Below are 19,276 nucleotides of genomic sequence, written 5' to 3'. Positions count from 1 at the left end.
GGAAACTTTTAAAGATCAACAAAAGATCACTAAAAATCATCGGGTCTCACTATACGCGGATGATTTGCTCCTGCACATTTTGGACCCTGTGGAGGGGATGGGGGAGGTTCTGCGGAACTTGAGGGATTTTGGTAGTTTTTCAGGGTACAAACTGAACACAGGAAAGAGCGAGTTGTTTGTGATCCAGGCCAAGGGGCAGGAGGAGAGACTGAAAGAGCGGCGCTCAGGATGGTAGAGAAAGGTTTTCGCTACCTGGGTATACAGGTTGCCAGGAAATGGGATGCCCTGCACAGGCTCACCCGGTTGGTGGAGCAAATGGAAGGGGACTTTAAAAGGTGGGGCATGCTCCCGCTGTCACTGGCAGGGAGGGAGCAGCTGGAAGCCGCGTCATGTCAGGTACTAGTCTGCGACCTTTGATAACGGCTCCTTTGCCGTTCTCGCCAACCTGTTACTCCACACGTCCGGTGGTGGTGGCGACACTGCAGATCTGAGGACAGTGGAGGAGGTACAAGAGGGTGGAGGGAGCGTCGGTCTGGACCCCGATATGCAACAATCACAGGTTTGTGCCGGGTAGGATGGATGGTGGGTTCCAGAGCTGGCAGAGGGCAGGATGGGAGATCTGTTCATAGACGGAAGCTTTCCCAGTTTGGAGGCGCTAGAGGACAAATTTAATCTTCTGCCAGGAAACGCCTTTAAATATCTGCAAGTACGAGCCTTCCTGAAAAAACAGGCAGTAGCCTTTCCGACGCTGCCGCCACCGAGGATACAGGACGGGGTGGTCTCCAGAACCTGGGTGGGGGAGGGGAGGGTGTTGGATATCTACCAGAAACTACAGGAGGCGGAGGAAACCCCGGTGGAGGAGCTCAAGGGCAAGTGGGAGGAGGAGCTAGGTGAGGAGTTGGAAGCGGGTCTATGGGCAGAGGTCCTGGGCAGGGTTAATTCCTCCTCATCACGTGCCAGGCTCAGTCTAATTCAATTTAAGGTGGTCCACCGGGCACACATGACGGCAGCGAGAATTAGCAAGTTTTTTTGGGTAGAATACAGTTGTATGTCCACATGTTTTGGGCATGCCCTGAGCGAGTGTTCTGGCAAGGGTTCGCGAGGGCAATGTCCAAGGTGCTTAACACACGGGTGGTGCCAAGTCCAGAGATAGCGAGCTTTGGAGTGTCAGAAGACCCGGGAGTTCAGGGGGCGAAAGAGGCCGAAGTCTTGGCCTTTGCCTCCCTAATAGTCCGGAGACGGATTTTATTAATGTGGAGGGACTCGAAGCCCCCACCCCGAGTGTAGAGACTTGGGTTACAGACATGGCTGGGTTTCTCAGCCTCGAGAAAATAAAGTTTGCCTTAATAGAGTCTATGCTAGGGTTCTCTCGGAGGTGGCAGCTGTTCGTCGACTCTCTCGGGAAAAATTAAAATGTCAGTAGCAGCAGCAATCCGTGGGGGGAGGGGGGAGTGCTTCATTGGTATAGTGTTAATGTTCACTCTAGTTTGTTTTGTTATTATGGTTACTACTGTTTTATTATGAAAAATTCTGCAAAACCTTAATAAAAATACATCTAAAAAAAATCACTAAAAGTGTAATTGAAAGAGCAAGGAAATATTATGAAAAAAAATTAGCACAAAATATAAAAAAGGAAAGCAAAAGTTTCTACAAGTATATAAATGGGAAGAGAGTAGCCAAAGTGAATGTTAATCCCTTGAAGAATGTGACAAGGGAGTTAATAGATGGGAACAGAGAAATGGCAGAGATGCTAAATCAATATTTTGCTTCAGTTTTCACAGTGACGGACACTAGTACCATCCCAATAGGAACAGGTAATGCAGGGGTTATATAAAAGGAGGAACTTAGGCCAATCAATAGGGGAAAAGTACTAAACAAACTATCGGAATTGAAGGCAGAAAAGTCCCCAGGGCCTAATGGCCTACATCCTAGGGTCTTAAAGAAGTGGCAGCGAAGATAGTAGATCCATTGGTTATAATATTCCAAGAATCCCTGGATGCGGGAAAGGTTCCAGTGGATTCAGAAAATGCTAATGTAATGCCCAAATTCAAAAAGGGAGGGATGCAGAAAGTAGGAAACTATAAACCAGTTAGTTTAACATCTGTTCTTGGGAAATTATTAGAATCCATTATTAAGAAAGCAATAACAGGACATTTGCAAAGTCAAAACACAATCCAGAGTCGGCATAGTTTTATGAAGGGTAAATAGTGTTTGACTAATTTTCTAGAGTTCTTTGAAGATGTAACATGCCAAGTGAATAATGGGGCTCCTGTAGATGTAGCATATCTGGACTTCCAGAAGGCATGTGATAAGGTGCCACACAAAAGGTTAATAAACAAGGTTAAGTTCACAGGAGATTAAGGATAATTTATTAGTTTGGATAGATGACTGGTTAACCAACAGAAAGCAGAGAGTCAGGTTAAATGGGTTATTTTCTGATTGGCAAGATGCAACTAGTGGGGTGCCATAGGGTTTGGTTCTCGGGCCCCAACTATTTACAATCTATATTGATGACTTGAATGCAGGGATAAAAGATACTTTAGCCAAATTTGCAGATAACACCAAGTGGGATAGCAAGTCGCAATGAGGAAATAAGAAATTTACAAATGGATATGGATAGGTTAGGTTAATGGGCCAAAATTTGGCAGATGGAATTTAAGGTGAGTAAGTGAGGGTATCTGTTTTGGTCGGAAAAATAGAATGGCAACATATTATCTAAATGGAGAGAAACTTCAGTGTGCTTCTGTGCAGAGGGATCTGGGTGTCCTCGTATGCAGTTTCAGCAGGTAATAAGGAAGGTAAATGGAATTTTGCCATTTATGGTTAAAGGAATAGAGTAGTATAAAAGTAGGGAAGTGTTGCTGCAACAAGTCATTGGTGAGACAACACCTGGAGTACTGTGAACTGTTTTGGTCCCCTTATTTGAGGAGGGATGTAATTGCATTGGAGGCAGGTCAGAAGAGGTTCACTAGATTGATTCGAGAGAGAAGGAGCTTGTCTTGTGAAGAGAGATTGGTCAGTATAGGCCTATACTCTCTCCAGTTTAGAAGAACGAGGGGCGATCTAATTGAGATATACAAGGCGATAAAGGATATTGACAAAGTAGACGTAGAGCAGATGTTTCCTCTTGTGGGACAATCTAGAACAAGAGGTCATAGATTTAAGATAAGGGGTAGCAGATTTAAAACAGAGATGAGGAGAAATTACTTCTCTCAAAGGGTCGTGAATCAGTGAAATTCAATACCCCAGAGTGCGGCGGATGCCAAGACATTGAGTAAATTTGAGGAGATTTTTAATTAGTAATGGGTTTGAAGGGTTATGGAGAATGGGCAGGAAAGTGGAGTTGAGGCCATGGTGAGATCAGCCATGATCATACTGAATGGCGGAGCAGGCTTGAGGAGTTGAATTGCCTAATCCTGCCCCTAGTTCTTATGTTCTCAAAACACCATGCCTAACTTAGTGTCAACTGCCAACTTACTCTATTCCTTCATGCAAGTAATGATATAAATGCTGAAAGCAGAAGTCTGATTAGAGGCCTCTGGACTGCTGCATATTTTTTGTCAAAGCCCACCAGTTATTGTGGGTCTATCCGTCAACCAATTACCAACCTACGTCACAAGGTTCCCTCCACTACCATGTGCTTTCATCTTTATTAATAAGCCCCTCTGCGGAACTTTATCAAATACCTTCTGGTAGTCCATGTGAACAACATCCCCTCCCCACCATTCTAATACCCATCTCTAATGATAAGAGTCCAGCAATGTTTTCACAACTGATGTTATAAACACACTAGGCTTTATTTCTAGGAGGGACAGAATTGAAAAATAGTTATGCTAAACCTGTACTGAACTTTGAGTATGGCATGCAGCTCTGATTGTCATATTATAAAATACAGAGGCATTGAAAAGGATGCAGAGGGATAAAGATGATAACTGAAAGACACCCAATATAATATAGATATAAATATAGCAAGAAATGATTGACAGGCTGCATCTCTTTTCTCTTGAAAAAAAGGCCAAAGGTGACCTAATAGGTCTTTAAAATTAAGAAAGGTTTCAATAGAGTTGATAGAGAATGTTTCTTCATGTGGGAAAGTGCATAACTAGAGACCATCACCAAGAAATTCAACATAAATTCAGAAGAAACATCTTCACCCAAAGAAATTAAAATGAAAATCGCTTATTGTCACGAGTCAGCTTCAATGAAGTTACTGTGAAAAGCCCCTAGTCGCCACATTCTGGCGCCTGTTCGGGGAGGCTGGTACAGGAATTGAACCGTGCTGCTGGCCTGCCTTGGTCTGCTTTAAAAGCCAGTAATTTAGCCAAGTGTGCTAAACCAGCCCCAAATTAGAGTGAAACCCATGCAAAAAAAGAGTGATAAGCATGTGGAACTCAACACCACAGGAAGTGGTGGAAGTGAATAATATATAAGTATTTAAGGGGAAGCCTGAGGGAGAAGGGAATGGATCATTATGATGGTAGATTTAGATGACGTTGGTGTTATTTTTGATTCTGAGATGAGCTGCCTACCACATACAAATGCCATCACCAAAACCATCTGTTTCCACTTCTGTAGTATCACCGAATTTCATCTGTCTCAAGTTATCTGCTGCTGAAAGTCTAATTAGGAGGAACACGGTGGCACAGTAGTTAGCACTGCTGCCTCATAATGTCAGGGACCAGGGTTCACTTGCAGCACTGGGTGACTGTTTGTGTGAAGTTTGCACATTCTCACCATGTCTGAGTGGCTTTCCTCCGGGTGGCACAGTTTCCTCCCATAGTCCAAAAATGTGCAGGTTAGGTGGATCGGCTATGCTAAAATTGCCCCTTAGATGTGTAGGTTAGATGGGGTTATAGAGATAGGGCCGGGCCCAGGTAGGGTGCTCTTTCAGAGGGCCGGTGCAGACTCAATGGGCCGAATGGCTTCATTCAGCACTGTAACTACTCCATGGATTCTATGCTAATTCATGCCACTGTTAACTCTCAGGCAGGCAGGTAGTCAGTCCGTCTCAGCAGGCAATGGACTGCGCCCAGTGTCCACGTCCCTTTTCTTTTTTTTTAAATTTAGAGTACCCAATTCATTTTTCCCAATTAAGGGGCAATTTTGCATAGCCAATCTACCTACCCTGCCTGAAAATCTTTGGATTGTTGGGGTGAAACCCATGCAAACACGGGGAGAATGTGCAAACTGCACACGGACAGTGACCCAGAACCGGAATCGAACCTGGGACCTCAGCGCCATGAGGCAGCAGTGCTAACCACTGTGCCGCGCCTGCCCCTACGTCACGTTTCTAATGAACGTCTGTTGTGGCTGTAGAAGCTGATTCACAAGTGATAATTCATTCACAGCTGGCACAGATGAATAGAAGTAGCCTACGGTCTGATTTTCTTTCCCCTTCCAGCAGGTTCTCTTGTCCACAATCTGGTCATTTCTTTTAGAACATAGAACGATACAGCGCAGTACAGGCCCTTCGGCCCTCGATGTTGCACCGACATGGAAAAAAAACTAAAGGCCATTTAACCTACACTATGCCCTTATCATCCATATGCTTATCCAAAAAATTTTTAAATGCCCTCAATGTTGGCGAGTTCACTACTGTTGCAGGTAGGGCATTCCACGGCCTCACCACTCTTTGCGTAAAAAACCCACCTCTGACCTCTGTCCTATATCTATTACCCCTCAATTTAAGGCTATGTCCCCTCGTGCTAGCCACCTCCATCCGCGGGAGAAGGCTCTCGCTGTCCACCCTATCTAACCCTCTGATCATTTTGTATGCCTCTATTAAGTCACCTCTTAACCTTCTTCTCTCTAACGAAAACAACCTCAAGTCCATCAGCCTTTCCTCATAAGATTTTCCCTCCATACCAGGCAACATCCTGGTAAATCTCCTCTGCACCCGTTCCAAAGCTTCCACGTCCTTCCTATAATGAGGCGACCAGAACTGTACGCAATACTCCAAATGCGGCCGTACTAGAGTTTTGTACAACTGCAACATGACCTCATGGCTCCGGAACTCAATCCCTCTACCAATAAAGGCCAACACACCATAGGCCTTCTTCACAACCCTATCAACCTGGGTGGCAACTTTCAGGGATCTATGTACATGGACACCGAGATCCCTCTGCTCATCCACACTACCAAGAATTTTACCATTAGCCAAATATTCCGCATTCCTGTTATTCTTTCCAAGTGAATCACCTCACACTTCTCCACATTAAACTCCATTTGCCACCTCTCAGCCCAGGTCTGCAGCTTATCTATGTCCCTCTGTAACCTGCAACATCCTTCCACACTGTCTACAACTCCACCGACTTTAGTGTCGTCTGCAAATTTACTCACCCATCCTTCTGCTCCCTCCTCTAGGTCATTTATAAAAATGACAAACAGCAACGGCCCCAGAACAGATCCTTGTGGTACGCCACTCGTAACTGAACTCCATTCTGAACATTTCCCATCAACTACCACTCTCTGTCTTCTTTCAACTAGCCAATTTCTGATCCACATCTCTAAATCACCCTCAATCCCCAGCCTCCGTATTTTCTGCAATAGCCGACCGTGGGGAACCTTATCAAACGCTTTACTGAAATCCATATACACCACATCAACTGCTCTACCCTCGTCTACCTGTTCAGTCACCTTCTCAAAGAACTCGATAAGGTTTGTGAGGCATGACCTACCCTTCACAAAACCATGCTGACTATCCCTAATCATATTATTCCTATCTAGATGATTATAAATCGTATCTTTTATAATCCTCTCCAAGACCTTACCCACCACAGACGTTAGGCTCACCGGCCTATAGTTACCGGGGTTATCTCTACTCCCCTTCTTGAACAAAGGGACCACATTTGCTATCCTCCAGTCCTCTGGCACTCTTCCTGTAGCCAATGATGACCTAAAAATCAAAGCCAAAGGCTCAGCAATCTCTTCCCTGGCTTCCCAGAGAATCCTAGGATAAATCCCATCCGGCCCCGGGGACTTATCTATTTTCACCTTGTCCAGAATTGCCAACACTTCTTCCCTACGCACCTCAATGCCATCTATTCTAATAGCCTGTGTCTCAGCATTCTCCTCCACAATATTATCTTTTTCTTGAGTGAATACTGACGAAAAGTATTCATTTAGTATCTCGCTTATCTCCTCAGCCTCCACACACAACTTCCCACCACTGTCCTTGACTGGCCCTACTCTTACCCTAGTCATTCTTTTATTCCTGACATACCTATAGAAAACTTTTGGGTTTTCCTTGATCCTACCTGCCAAAGACTTCTCATGTCCCCTCCTTGCTCGTCTCAGCTCTCTCTTTAGATCCTTCCTCGCTTCCTTGTAACTATCAAGCACCCCAACTGAAACTTCATGCCTCATCTTCACATAGGCCTCCTTCTTCCTCTTAACAAGAGATTCCACTTCTTTGGTAAACCACGGTTCCCTCGCTTGACCCCTTCCTCCCTGCCTGACTGGTACGTACTTATCAAGAACATGCAATAGCTGTTCCTTGAACAAGCTCCACATATCCAGTGTGCCCAACCCTTGCAGCCTACTTCTCCAACCAACACATCCTAAGTCATGTCTAATGGCATCATAATTGCCCTTCCCCCAGCTATAACTCTTGCCCTGCGGGGTATACTTATCCCTTTCCATCACTAACGTAAAGGTCACCGAATTGTGGTCACTGTTTCCAAAGTGCTCACCTACCTCCAGGTCTAACACCTGGCCTGGTTCATTACCCAAAACCAAATCCAATGTGGCCTCGCCTCTTGTTGGCCTGTCAACATATTGTGTCAGGAAACCCTCCTGCACACATTGTACAAAGAACGACCCATCTAATGTACTCGAACTATATCTTTCCAGTCAATATTGGAAAGTTAAAGTCTCCCATAACAACTACCCTGTTACTTTCGCTCTTTTCCAGAATCATCTTCGCCATCCTTTCCTCTACATCCCTAGAACTATTAGGTGGCCTATAGAAAACTCCCAACAGGGTGACCTCTCCTTTCCTGTTTCTAACCTCAGCCCATACTACCTCAGAAGAAGAGTCCCCATCTAGCATCCTTTCCGCCACCGTAATACTGTCCTTGACTAGCAGCGCCACACCTCCCCCTCTTTTGCCCCCTTCTCTGAGCTTACTAAAACACCTAAACCCCGGAACCTGCAACAACCATTCCTGTCCCTGCTCTATCCATGTCTCTGAAATGGCCACAACGTCGAAGTCCCAGGTACCAACCCATGCTGCCAGTTCCCCTACCTTATTTCGTATACTCCTGGCATTGAAGTAGACACACTTCAAACCACCTACCTGAACACTGGCACCCTCCTGCGAAGTCAAATCTGTGCTCCTGACCTCTATACTCTCAATCTCCCGTACCCCAAAACTACACTCCAGGTTCCCATGCCCCTGCTGAATTAGTTTAAACCCCCCCAAAGAGCACTAACAAATCTCCCCCCAGGATATTGGTGCCCCTCAGGTTCAGATGTAGACCATCCTGTCTATAGAGGTCCCACCTTCCCCAGAAAGAGCCCCAGTTATCCAGAAATCTGAATCCCTCCCGCCTGCACCATCCCTGTAGCCACGTGTTTAATTGCTCTCTCTCCCTATTCCTCATCTCACTATCACGTGGCAACGGGCAACAACCCAGAGATAACAACTCTGTTTGTTCTCGCTCTGAGCTTCCATCCTAGCTCCCTAAAGGCCTGCCTGACATCCTTGTCCCCTTTCCTACCTATGTCGTTAGTGCCAATGTGGACTACGACTTGGGGCTGCTCCCCCTCCCCCTAAAGGACCCGGAAAACACGATCCGAGACATCACTTACCCTTGCACCTGGGAGGCAACATACCAAACGTGAGTCTCTCTCGCTCCCACAAAATCTCCTATCTGTGCCCCTGACTATTGAGTCCCCAATTACTAATGTTCTACTCCTTTCCCCCCTTCCCTTCTGAGCAACAGGGACAGACTCCGTGCCAGAGGCCCGTACCCCATGGCTTACCCCTGGTAAGTCGTCCCCCCACAAGTATCCAAACGGTATACTTGTTACTCAGGGGAACGACCGCAGGGGGTCCCTGCACTGACTGCTTCTTCCCAGTCCCTCTTACAGTTACCCATCTATCTCCAGTCTTTGGTGTAACTACTTCCCTGAAGCTCCTATCTATGACCCCCTCTGCCTCCCGAATGATCCGAAGTTCATCCAGCTCAAGCTCCAGGTCCCTAACACGGTTTTTGAGGAGCAGGAGTTGGGTGCACTTCCCACAGATGAAATCAGCAGGGACACTGACGGCGTCCCTCACCTCAAACATTCTGCAGGAGGAGCATTGCACTGCCTTCCCTGACATCACCTCTAGATTTTAAAAAAAAACAAGAAAAAGAAAAAGAAAGGAAGAGCTTACCTGATATTACCTCAAACCCTTATAGTTTTTCCATACACTTCCTGATTGCTAGTGCCCATGCATTCAAATCGGCAGCAAGTGAGATTAGGTGTGCAGGCCAGGGCCTTTTATGCATTGGTGCAGACTCAATGAACCAAAGTGCCTCTTCTGCACTGTAGTGTTCTGGATTCTGAATCTGTTATTCTGACTTCCCATGCAGCAACTCTAATCCTGGTCAACATGAAGTCTCATTTGCAGACATCCTTTATCATAGACATGGGCAACCTGTTGGTCCCAAGACAAGAGCAAGCTCGTCTCCCACATGCTATCTTCCATAAACTTGAGGTCATCCAAAGCTACGCTGTCTATAGCTATGTCCTGTTCACCGAGCACCCCTGTGCTTGCTGACCGATACTGGCTCCCAATCAAGCAATGTCTGATTTTAAAATTCTCTTCCTTATTTGCAAATCTCTTCACAGCCTCACCCTCTCCTTATTTCTGGAATCTCCTCCAGATGCACAACCCGCCAAGATATCTGCATTCATGTAATTTTGGTACCTTGAACAACCCGATTTTAATCACTCCACCAATGGTGGCTGTGTTTCTGTTGCCGAGGCCCCAAGCCGTGGAATTCAGTCCCTACATTTCCTAGCCTCTTTAGATCACTTTCCTCCTTTAAGGCACTTCTTCAAACCTACCTCTTTCACAAAGCTTTTGATCATTTGACCCAATATTTCCTTATGCAGATAATCATGCATTTTGTTAATTCAGATTGCTTTGCCCTGTAGCAAGATGTTGACCTGGATGAGGAGGTGCAGCAGCATGCTGGAGTATGAGAATCGATAAATGTGGAAACATTTAGCATAAACACCTGTGCTGGGCAAAGCAGAAGTGGTTGGTGCAGTGGGCTGGAGCTGGTATACGCATATACCAGGACTTTACGGTGGAGCTGGTGAGGAGGCGGACTGCCTTCAGCAGGGTGAAGAAGGCGCTGTACATTAGTAAGGTGCAGTGCGGCATAGTATATCCAGCTAAGTTGAGAGTGAACTATAAATCCAAGGACTTTTAATTTGGGACGGCGGAAGCGGCAGAGGAGTTTGCGAAGGCAGAAGGACTGTGGCAGAATTGAGAAATGGGACTGACAGCAGGTCGTGTACTGATGTAGCCTCATGTAACTTTATTTTTTCACGGTGTATGTACTAAATGAGTCGACGCTGTATATTTGGACAAGGGAAGAGCTGGGACTTTCATTTGCAATGATGGTTCTTTGGGGCTTGGGTGTGTATGCTGGGGTTGTGTGCTAAAGAGGATTTCTTGGTTTGCCTGCGACCAGGCAAGAGGGAAGGAGACCCGGGCGGGGACCTCCACGCTGGCCAGTGAATGGGAGTGAGGTGGGGGGAGGGGCTGCGACCATCAGAGTCTGGTAGAACAGGTTTTGGTGAGTCTAGCCGGGGTGAAAAGTTGGGGAAGGAACCGAGGTTGGGGGGAGGAGTTTACAAGAGGAAGTGGAGGGGAGGAATGTGTGGGGTGGTTTGGGGGGGGGGGGGGGGATGTCTATGAATCATGGGTGCCATTCACGGTACTCTTTCGAGGATTGGATGGAATTGAATATGGGGGGGGGGGGGGGGGGAGAGAGAGAGAGAGAGACCCCCCCCCCCAATATGTCGACAGTGACCAGGGTCGATTCCGGATTCCTTTTTCTTTTTTCCTCCTTGGGAGGTTTAGTTTTATTTGATGCTTATATTGTCAGGTGGGCTGTTATTCGGGGAGTGGTGGGAGGATGGGATCTTTGTTGTTGGTTGCGGGATTGACATTGTATTCATTACCGTTTTCTGTTTGTTGGTGGGGTGTAAATTCTAAAGAAAATGTGAAAATGGAGAATAAAAATATATTTTTTTTTAAAGCGTTAAGGTAGATAAGTCCCCAGGGGCTGATTGAATCTACCCCAGAATACTGAGGGGCAAGGGAGGAAATTGCTGGGGTCTTGACAGAAATCTCTGTATCCTCATTGGGACCTACAGGTGAGGTCGCAGAGGACACTCCATGATGTTCCTTTGTTTAAGAGTAGCAGTGGGTAGCACCCATGTCTGCATGGATTTCACCCCACAACCCAAAGATGTGCAGGTTAGGTGGATTGGCCATGCGCAATTGTCCCTTAATTGGGGAAAAAAAAATAATTGGGTACTATGAATTTATTTTTATTTTTTTAAAACAAGGGTAGCAGGGATAATCCAGGAAATTATAGGTTGTGATCCTTACATCAGAGAAAATATTGGAAAAGATTCTTAGGGACGGAATTTATTCACATTTGGAAAGAAATGAACTTATTAGTGATAGGCAGCATGGTTTTGTGAAGGGGAGGTCGCGTCTCACTAACTCGATCGAGTTTTTTCAGGAAGTGACCAAGATTATAGATGAAGGAAGGATGTTTTCCACATGGACTTTAGTAAAGCCTTTGACAAGTTCCTTCATGGCAGATCGGTACAAAAGGTGAAGTCACATGGGATCAGAGGTGAACTGGCAAGATGGATACAGAACTGGCTCGGTCATAGGAGAGAGGGTAGCGGTGGAAGGGTGCTTTTCTGAATGGAAGGCTGTGACTAGTGGTGTTCCTTCAGAGATCAGTGCTGACATTTGTTGTTCGTAGTACATTAAATGATTTGGAGGAAAATGTAGCTCGTCCGATTAGTAAGTTTGTGGAGGACACAAGGTTGGAGTTGTGGATAGTGAAGAGGATTCTCAGAGGATACAGCAGCATGTAGATCGTTGGGGACTTGGGCGGAGAAATGGCAGGTGGAGTTTAATCCACACAAATGTGAGGTCATGCATTTTGGAAGGTCTAATGCAGGTGGGAAATATACAGTAAATGGCAGAATCTTTAGGAGTACTTGCAGGCAGGAAGATCTAGGCGTACAGACCCACAGATCACTAAAGTGGTAACGCTGGTGGATAAGTTCCTCAAGAAGGCGTACGACATGCTTACTTTCATCGATGTCAGCACTGAATATAAAAATTGGCAGTCATGCTAGAACTGTACATATTTGGAATATTGTGTACAATCATGGTTGCTACACTACCAGAAGGACGTGGGTGCTTTGGAGAGGGTACAGAAGAAGTTTACCAGGATGTTGCCTGGTCTGGAGGGTATGAGCTATGAGGAGAGGTTGGATAAACTCAGATTGTTTTCACTGGAACGAAGAGATTGAAAAACAAAAAATGAAAAATTGCTTATTGTCACGAGTAGGCTTCAATAAAGTTACTGTGAAAAGCCCCTAGTCGCCACATTCCGGCACCTGTTCGCGGAGGCTGTTACGGGAATCAAACCGTGCAGCTGGCCTGCCTTGGTCTGCTTTCAAAGCCAGCGATTTAGCCCAGTGTGCTAAACAGCCCCTCAGATTGAGGGGTGATCTAATAGAGATTTTCAAATATGAGTAGCATGGACAGAGTGGATGGTCAGATGCTTTATCACAGGGTAGAAAAGTCAATTACTAGGGGACATAGGTTTAAGGAGCGAGGGAAAAAGTTGAGAGGAGACGTGCGAGGCAAGTTATTTTAAACAGATAGTGGCGAGGGCCTGGAACTCGCTCCCTGGGGAGGTGGTGGAAGCAGATACGATGGCAGCGTTTAAGAGGCATCTTGACAAATACATGAATGGGATGCAAATAGAGGGATACGGACCCCAGAAGTACAGAAGGTTTTAGTTCATACAGGCATCATGATCGGCGAAGACTTGGAAGGTCGAAGGGCCTGTTCCTCTGCTGTACTGTTCTTTGTTCATCGTTGTTTGGAACTCTGGCACAAATCAATCATGACAGCGTCTGAATGCAGCTTGTAGATTCAGTTTCAAAAAGTACTTCGCTTCAAAAGTAGTTTCTGAGAATAGACACCCACGGGACTCTGGCTCTCTAGCCAAACAGCATTCAACCACGTTCTGGATATTGCCACGATGTGTTCTTTTGGTGCTACTCAATATAGCTGGTTAGCTTGTTTTCCTTTTGTTGACCTGAAGCTGTTACTGGTCAAGCTGTTCGAAATGACAGCTCCGTTCTCTGCAGAAAGTTGTTGGTGCTTCCTTGGTGTTTTAAACCATGTTAAACATCAATTTCCCAGATAACCAAACAGCAACTATGGAAGGAAAGCACATATGACAATCAAAAAACATACACACACTGCTTTTTGAGCTTTAATTCTATCAAAATGCCTGGAAAGTTAAGGTGCGTATGCATATGCCATATAAATGAGTTGAAATCACATGCCCTACAACTTAGAATTCTAAAACATCAAGCTCTGAACAATTGTTTCACGTGTACAAAATTTATTGCTTTGGCTAACAACCAGCTTCAATTTAGCCACTGTTGAGGTCACCAAGGCAGCAAACATTTTTCAGGTCAGTGCCTTGAGGCTTATCCAAACTGAACAAGTATTCAGCATTAACTTCAAAATGTTGCAGATGAATTTTTTGCAGAGTATACTCTACTTATTGCAATGATACTGAACACTAATTTTGTCATCTGAACACTTTAAGATGTCAAAAATTGTACAAAAGAAACGATTAAGTCCTCTGACAACAGCTCGCAGTTATATGCCAAATTCACTAATGGAAATATACCAAATGGACACAATATGACATACTATAAGTTTCTTCTCTCAAGGCAAATGGTTTTGCAGTATACGCTGATCAAGTAGCTTTTCCCAAAGTTCTTCTATCAATGCCACCCTGTAACTAGGCATTAACCCAACATAAGGAAATTATAAAAGGTTACTCACGTGTAAAACTTACGTCCTAAGTTTTCTTATGGATAAAAATATTTCCCACTGGCAAATACTAGTGACTTCCAACGGTCATGAAATCCACAAGTGATGAATCATGATCACAAAACCACATACTATGCTGCCATGACAGTACCAGATCACAGCAATGCACTACACCATCCTGCCATCGCAAGCCATAGAAACAGGAGGTTACTCAACTCCTCAAGCCTGATTCTGTCATTCAATAAGATCATGTCTGATCCGTATCCTAATTCGATCCAAGTATCTTGGCTCCTTTTCCCTTCATACCCTTGGCGAGCAAAAATCTATTGATCTTAGATGTGAAAATTAATTTAGTTAAGATTTACTGCTTTTTGCAGAACATAGGCCTTTAGGGAAGGAAATCTGTCGTCCTCACCTGGTCTGGCCTAAGTGACTCCAGATCAACAGCAATGTGGTTGAGGGAAGGGTGATAAATGCTGGCCCAGCCAGCAATGCCCACATCCTATGAATGAATAAAACCTCTAGCATATTTGTGCAAAGAAGGTATTTTGCCTTTGGATTTGTTTTATTGTTGAGTGCACAGAGGTACAATTAAAAGTATCGTTCTGCGTACAGTCCAGACAGAGCATTCCATACACAAAACAAAACGTTGGACATACATAAATGCACAATATAAACACATAGAGACAGGCAATGGGTGGGCATGCGGTGTGCAGTACTACTCAGTAGAGAAGATGCGTGGAGAGATCAGTTCAGTCCATAAGAGGGTCATTCAGGAGTTTGGTAACAGCAGGGAAGGAGCTGTTTTTAAACCTGTTCGTGTGTGTTCTCAGACTTTTGTATCTCCTGCCCAATGGAAGACGTTGGCAGAGAGAATAACCCGGGTGGTAGGGGTCTTTGATTATGCTGCCCGCTTTCCCAAGGCAACAGAAGGTGTAGACACAATCAATGGACGGGAGGCGGGTTCGCGTGATTGACTGGGCTGTGTTCACAACTCTCTGTAGTTTCTTACAGTCTTGGGCCGAGCAGTTGCCATTCTAGGCTGTGGTGCAGCCAGATATAATTCATCTGTAAAAATTGGTATGAATTGCCAAATTTCCTTAGTCCTGAGGAAGTATAGGTGCTGATGTTCTTTCTTTTCAGAATTTGCTCTCGAGTAGCCTGGCTTTGGCTTAAGATTATGCCCAATCGCACTAGGCCACCTAGCCAACAGAAAAAAAAATTCTATCTCCCCTGTCAATTACTTTCAAAATGCCAAAAACCTCAATCAAATCACCTTGTAATCTGCAATCTTCAGACAGCACTTTTGGATTAAACAGTTTACCAAGGCCCTGTTGCCCTCTCAGATGGACATCAAAATAGTGCCCATGGATATTTTAAGAAGTGTTGGAGTTATCCCTGGCATCCTGGCCAATATTTATCCCTCAATTGACATCACAAAAAGAGATGATCTGGTCATTATCACAGTGCTCCTCGTGGGAGCTTGCTGTATACAAATGGTGTATGCATTGGCTACCACATTTCCAACAGCATTACAGTGGCTACATTTCACTGGTACAGCCTGATTATGCGAGATACTAGATAAATGCATGTATTTCTTTCTTTACCATTAAACTACAACTTAATAGGGATTGAGAATGGCTCTGCCACATGTGGGAAAGGTAGTGCTTGAAGGGTTGGATAGATGGGTTGCTTGGAAGTTTGTGCACTCCCTCCAATGCCTTGGCTTCCCCTCTGTATGTTCTCGACAAGTCTCTCCAGTGCCTTCTCAAATGAGCCTTCTCCATTTCTCCAGTGCTTTAGAAGGTGCCTGCTGTAGGTCTTCAAAGTCTCATAAGCAAATATACCTGAAATTTCTCACTGAGAAGTAGGCATTTTACCACTGCAGGAACAATTAAACAGAATGGCCAAAAATGCTTCTTTAGTCAAGTAACTTGAGTCACTAAATTGTGTTACCTAAAATGCCAGAGACACAAAAAAAAAAATCTGAAAAAGCAACAAAAGTGCTGGAAACATGCTACAGGTTATGGCAGCACCTGTGGGGAGAAACAGGGTTAACATTTCAGGTCTGCAAATTTACCCAGTTCTAATAAAAGGTCAGAAATGTAATAGATTTTGAGCAAGGGTGGGTGGTACCAGGACAAAAGGAAGGTATATTAATGGAAGACAGGAGAAATTGAATGACAAAATAATTAGTCTTCCAGGGCCAAAGGGAATGGTGATGTGGCAAGAAAAAGATTCAAAGGAAGAAATAAGAGATTCAATCCTTCCTGTTTTTCACCATGGGTGGCGAACGGTGATTAAATGTATTGCTGGAGGTTTCATCACATGACTTGCTCCCGACTCCAGCCAATACATCCATCCTTGTGATGTACTGCCTTCCTACGCCAAATGGAAAGCAGCAAGATTCATTATCCAATTGGATGATGCATGACGGTCAGCCAAACTGCCTTTTGTTTTCAATTTTCAACATTTTTATATCTGGCAAAAAGAAATGTTCAATAAAAAAAATGCATCTTTTTTTAAATGTCTCTATGATTTTTCTTCATAGTTGCACATAGTAGCACCCTGGAGATTGATCGCCAATCCTAGAGGTTTGGCAACCCTACCTATCACCGATGTTCCTTTTCTCCATTCCTTGCTCAAAACCTATTAGATTTCTAACATTTCTGAGTTCTGGGGAGAGGTCACTGACCTGAAACGTTAACTCCACAGATGCTGCCATTACCTGAGTATTTGCAACATTTCCTGCCATTTTCAGATTTCCAACAGTGGCAGTATTCTGCTTTTCTACCTGTTATCTACTTTGCTTAGAATAAAAACAAAGCAGTACAAAATAACTTACGGCTAATAGAATGTGCTCTTTTCAGCAGCTTAACTTGTTTTATACAAGTTAGCCCATAGCTGAAATTAAACATGATTTTGTGGATAATACAAGGTCGCAGTCCCTCAGTCAAACAATTGACTACTGTGGTTCTATATTACTGGCAAAAAGAAAGTATCTGTTTTTTCAGCAAATACAAAAATGTGAAGAGTGCTAAGCACATGATGCTTGGCATAATTGTGATTTAATGCTCCATTTCTGATTGGTGTTAGGAGTGGGAATAGTGGGTGTAAAAGGCATTGAAATATCCGATGAGCCATGAACATATTAAATGGCGGAGCAGGTTCGACGGGTTGAATGGCCTACTCCTGTTCTTAAGTTCAGAGGACTGCTGATTTGTTTTTGGCCATGGCAGGCCAAACTCAACATATCAGCCAAGCAATTTGACATCATACGTTTTCTGCACCTTGCTCTGGGGAATAAAACTGCAAAAACAAAAAATGTATAGTTTATCAAACATTTCTGAATCTACTTGCACTGCAAGATAAGTATATGGAGTCAAGATATCAGCTATGATATAACTCAGGCTTCGCCAACTTCCAGCCCACAGGCCAAATCAGCCAGCAAACCTCCGTAACCAGCCCACGGAGGCACTGGTTCAAACTACGGGTAGGTTCAATGAAGGATGTCGGGTGGAACAGCTGCACGGTGGTCAGCACTGTTGCTTCACAGTGCCAGGGACCCGCTGTGCAGGTGAGGGGCCGCTGGGCCCACGAGGAGCCGTTGAGCAGTGAGGGTGGGCGAGTGAATGGACGGGCGAGCGAGTGGGCGACCATCTGAGCGACCGACCGATCATCCGGGTGAGCGACCGGCCGGGCAAGCAACTTACCACCCTCAAAGTGGAAATGAATAAATTCTCTCAGAACTCATGCCAGAAAATATCTTTCCCCACCCAAAGCCCACATTTCTCTACTGCTCAAAAACAGAACAGCAGCTTGAAACAAACTTGCCGGCATTGCTCAAAGTGACAATATACACTACAGGCTATCAACTCAAATTGCCACTCAGATTATGCTCATGTCCTCATTTTAAAATTTCATCTACTCCATAGATGGTGTGTGAATTGCTCATTATACATAACAACTTGCATTTATACAGCACCTTTAATATAGAAAACCTTTCCAAAGCTGCTTTGCAGAAGCTCAGGCGGCACAGTGCTCAGCACTGCTGCCTCATAGCGCCAAGGACCCGAGTTCAATTCCGACCTTGGGTGACTGTCTGTGTGGAGCTTGCACATTCTCCCCATGTGTGCGTCGGTTTCCTCCGGGTGCTCTGGTTTCCTCTCACAGTCCAAAGATATGTAGGTTAGGTGGTTTGGTCATGATCAATGAGCGGGATTATAGGGATAGGTTGAGGGAGTGGGTCTAGGTAGAGTGCTCTTTCTGACGGTCAGTGCAGGCTCAATTGGCCTCCTTCTGCACTGTAGGGATTCCATGGAATCATTAAAAAATGAAATTTAAAAAAAAAGCAACTATTAATAAGGTTGACAGTTTGGCAAAAGAGCTGGGCTTTAAAGGAGAGTGAGGTGGCCCACCAGAGCGTTAATGCAGCCAACCATCGCACCAGGGAAAGCACACGAGATGCACCACAGTCTAATGCTAATCAACAGTGAGAGAACTGTGCATACATCAGAAGAGTCTGCATGCACAATTTTTCATGACACCTGGCTGATTGGCGTCAGTAGTTGTGACACTAAAGTACCGATTCAACAAAAGGACAGCTTCAGGAGAAATTCTTGGCCAAAATACTTCCAGGTAACCTGGTGTTGGCCAATGATCGGCGGCTGGAGAGGAGATTTCTTGGACTGCGCACAGCCAGCATATTAAAGGAGACAAGCCCAAATGGAACAGCACAAAGTACGTGTGCATTCAAGGTTACTCAATTAGATTATTGCAGTTTTTATTTGCCTTTTGGTTTTATAAGTACATGCACACGTCAACTTGTTTTTCACTTCAGTTTTAATACTCGTTATGAAAAGCTGTCAATTCAGTTTTGTTTCCCCATTTCTTTACCAAGGGTGCTGATTCCAAGGTCTGGTGCCATGGGTGCTGGCAGGATTTGAACCCAGGACCTTCAGGTCTGCATTGCCAGTGCAATACACTGCAGAATGTCTTCACCCACTAGAATAGTTATACATCTATAATATTTGTTTTTAAATCTTGCATCTGTGCATACATCCTGCCAACCTTTTATATTATAAATTCATATAGCCCAATAGTGTCCAACCTTTGCTTGAGTGGCCCCATTTCAAATGTTCTCATCATGGGTCCAATGAG

General features: G+C 44.7%; 1 protein-coding gene across 9 annotated transcripts in view; it reads right to left on the bottom strand.

Annotated features, from left to right (window-relative positions):
* LOC119964527 (dual specificity testis-specific protein kinase 2-like) overlaps positions 1 to 19,276 on the bottom strand; it is a 165,062-nt gene that overhangs the window by 115,660 nt on the left and 30,126 nt on the right. For 4 of the 9 annotated variants that reach the window (XM_038794128.1, XM_038794126.1, XM_038794129.1 and 1 more), the window contains one exon: positions 13,040 to 13,486. The exons of 3 other annotated variants lie outside the window; for them this stretch is intronic. The gene's annotated coding sequence lies outside the window, so the exon portion shown is untranslated. The remainder of the gene's footprint in view (positions 1 to 13,039; positions 13,487 to 19,276) is intronic. 2 more of the 9 variants (XM_038794130.1, XM_038794131.1) reach the window with 1 other exon arrangement.

The sequence above is a fragment of the Scyliorhinus canicula genome, chromosome 4 (genome assembly GCF_902713615.1).
Source record: "Scyliorhinus canicula chromosome 4, sScyCan1.1, whole genome shotgun sequence".
Classification (NCBI taxonomy): domain Eukaryota; kingdom Metazoa; phylum Chordata; class Chondrichthyes; order Carcharhiniformes; family Scyliorhinidae; genus Scyliorhinus; species Scyliorhinus canicula.
Note: the sequence above shows the minus strand (reverse complement) of the source record. Positions and strands in the feature narration are given on the sequence as shown.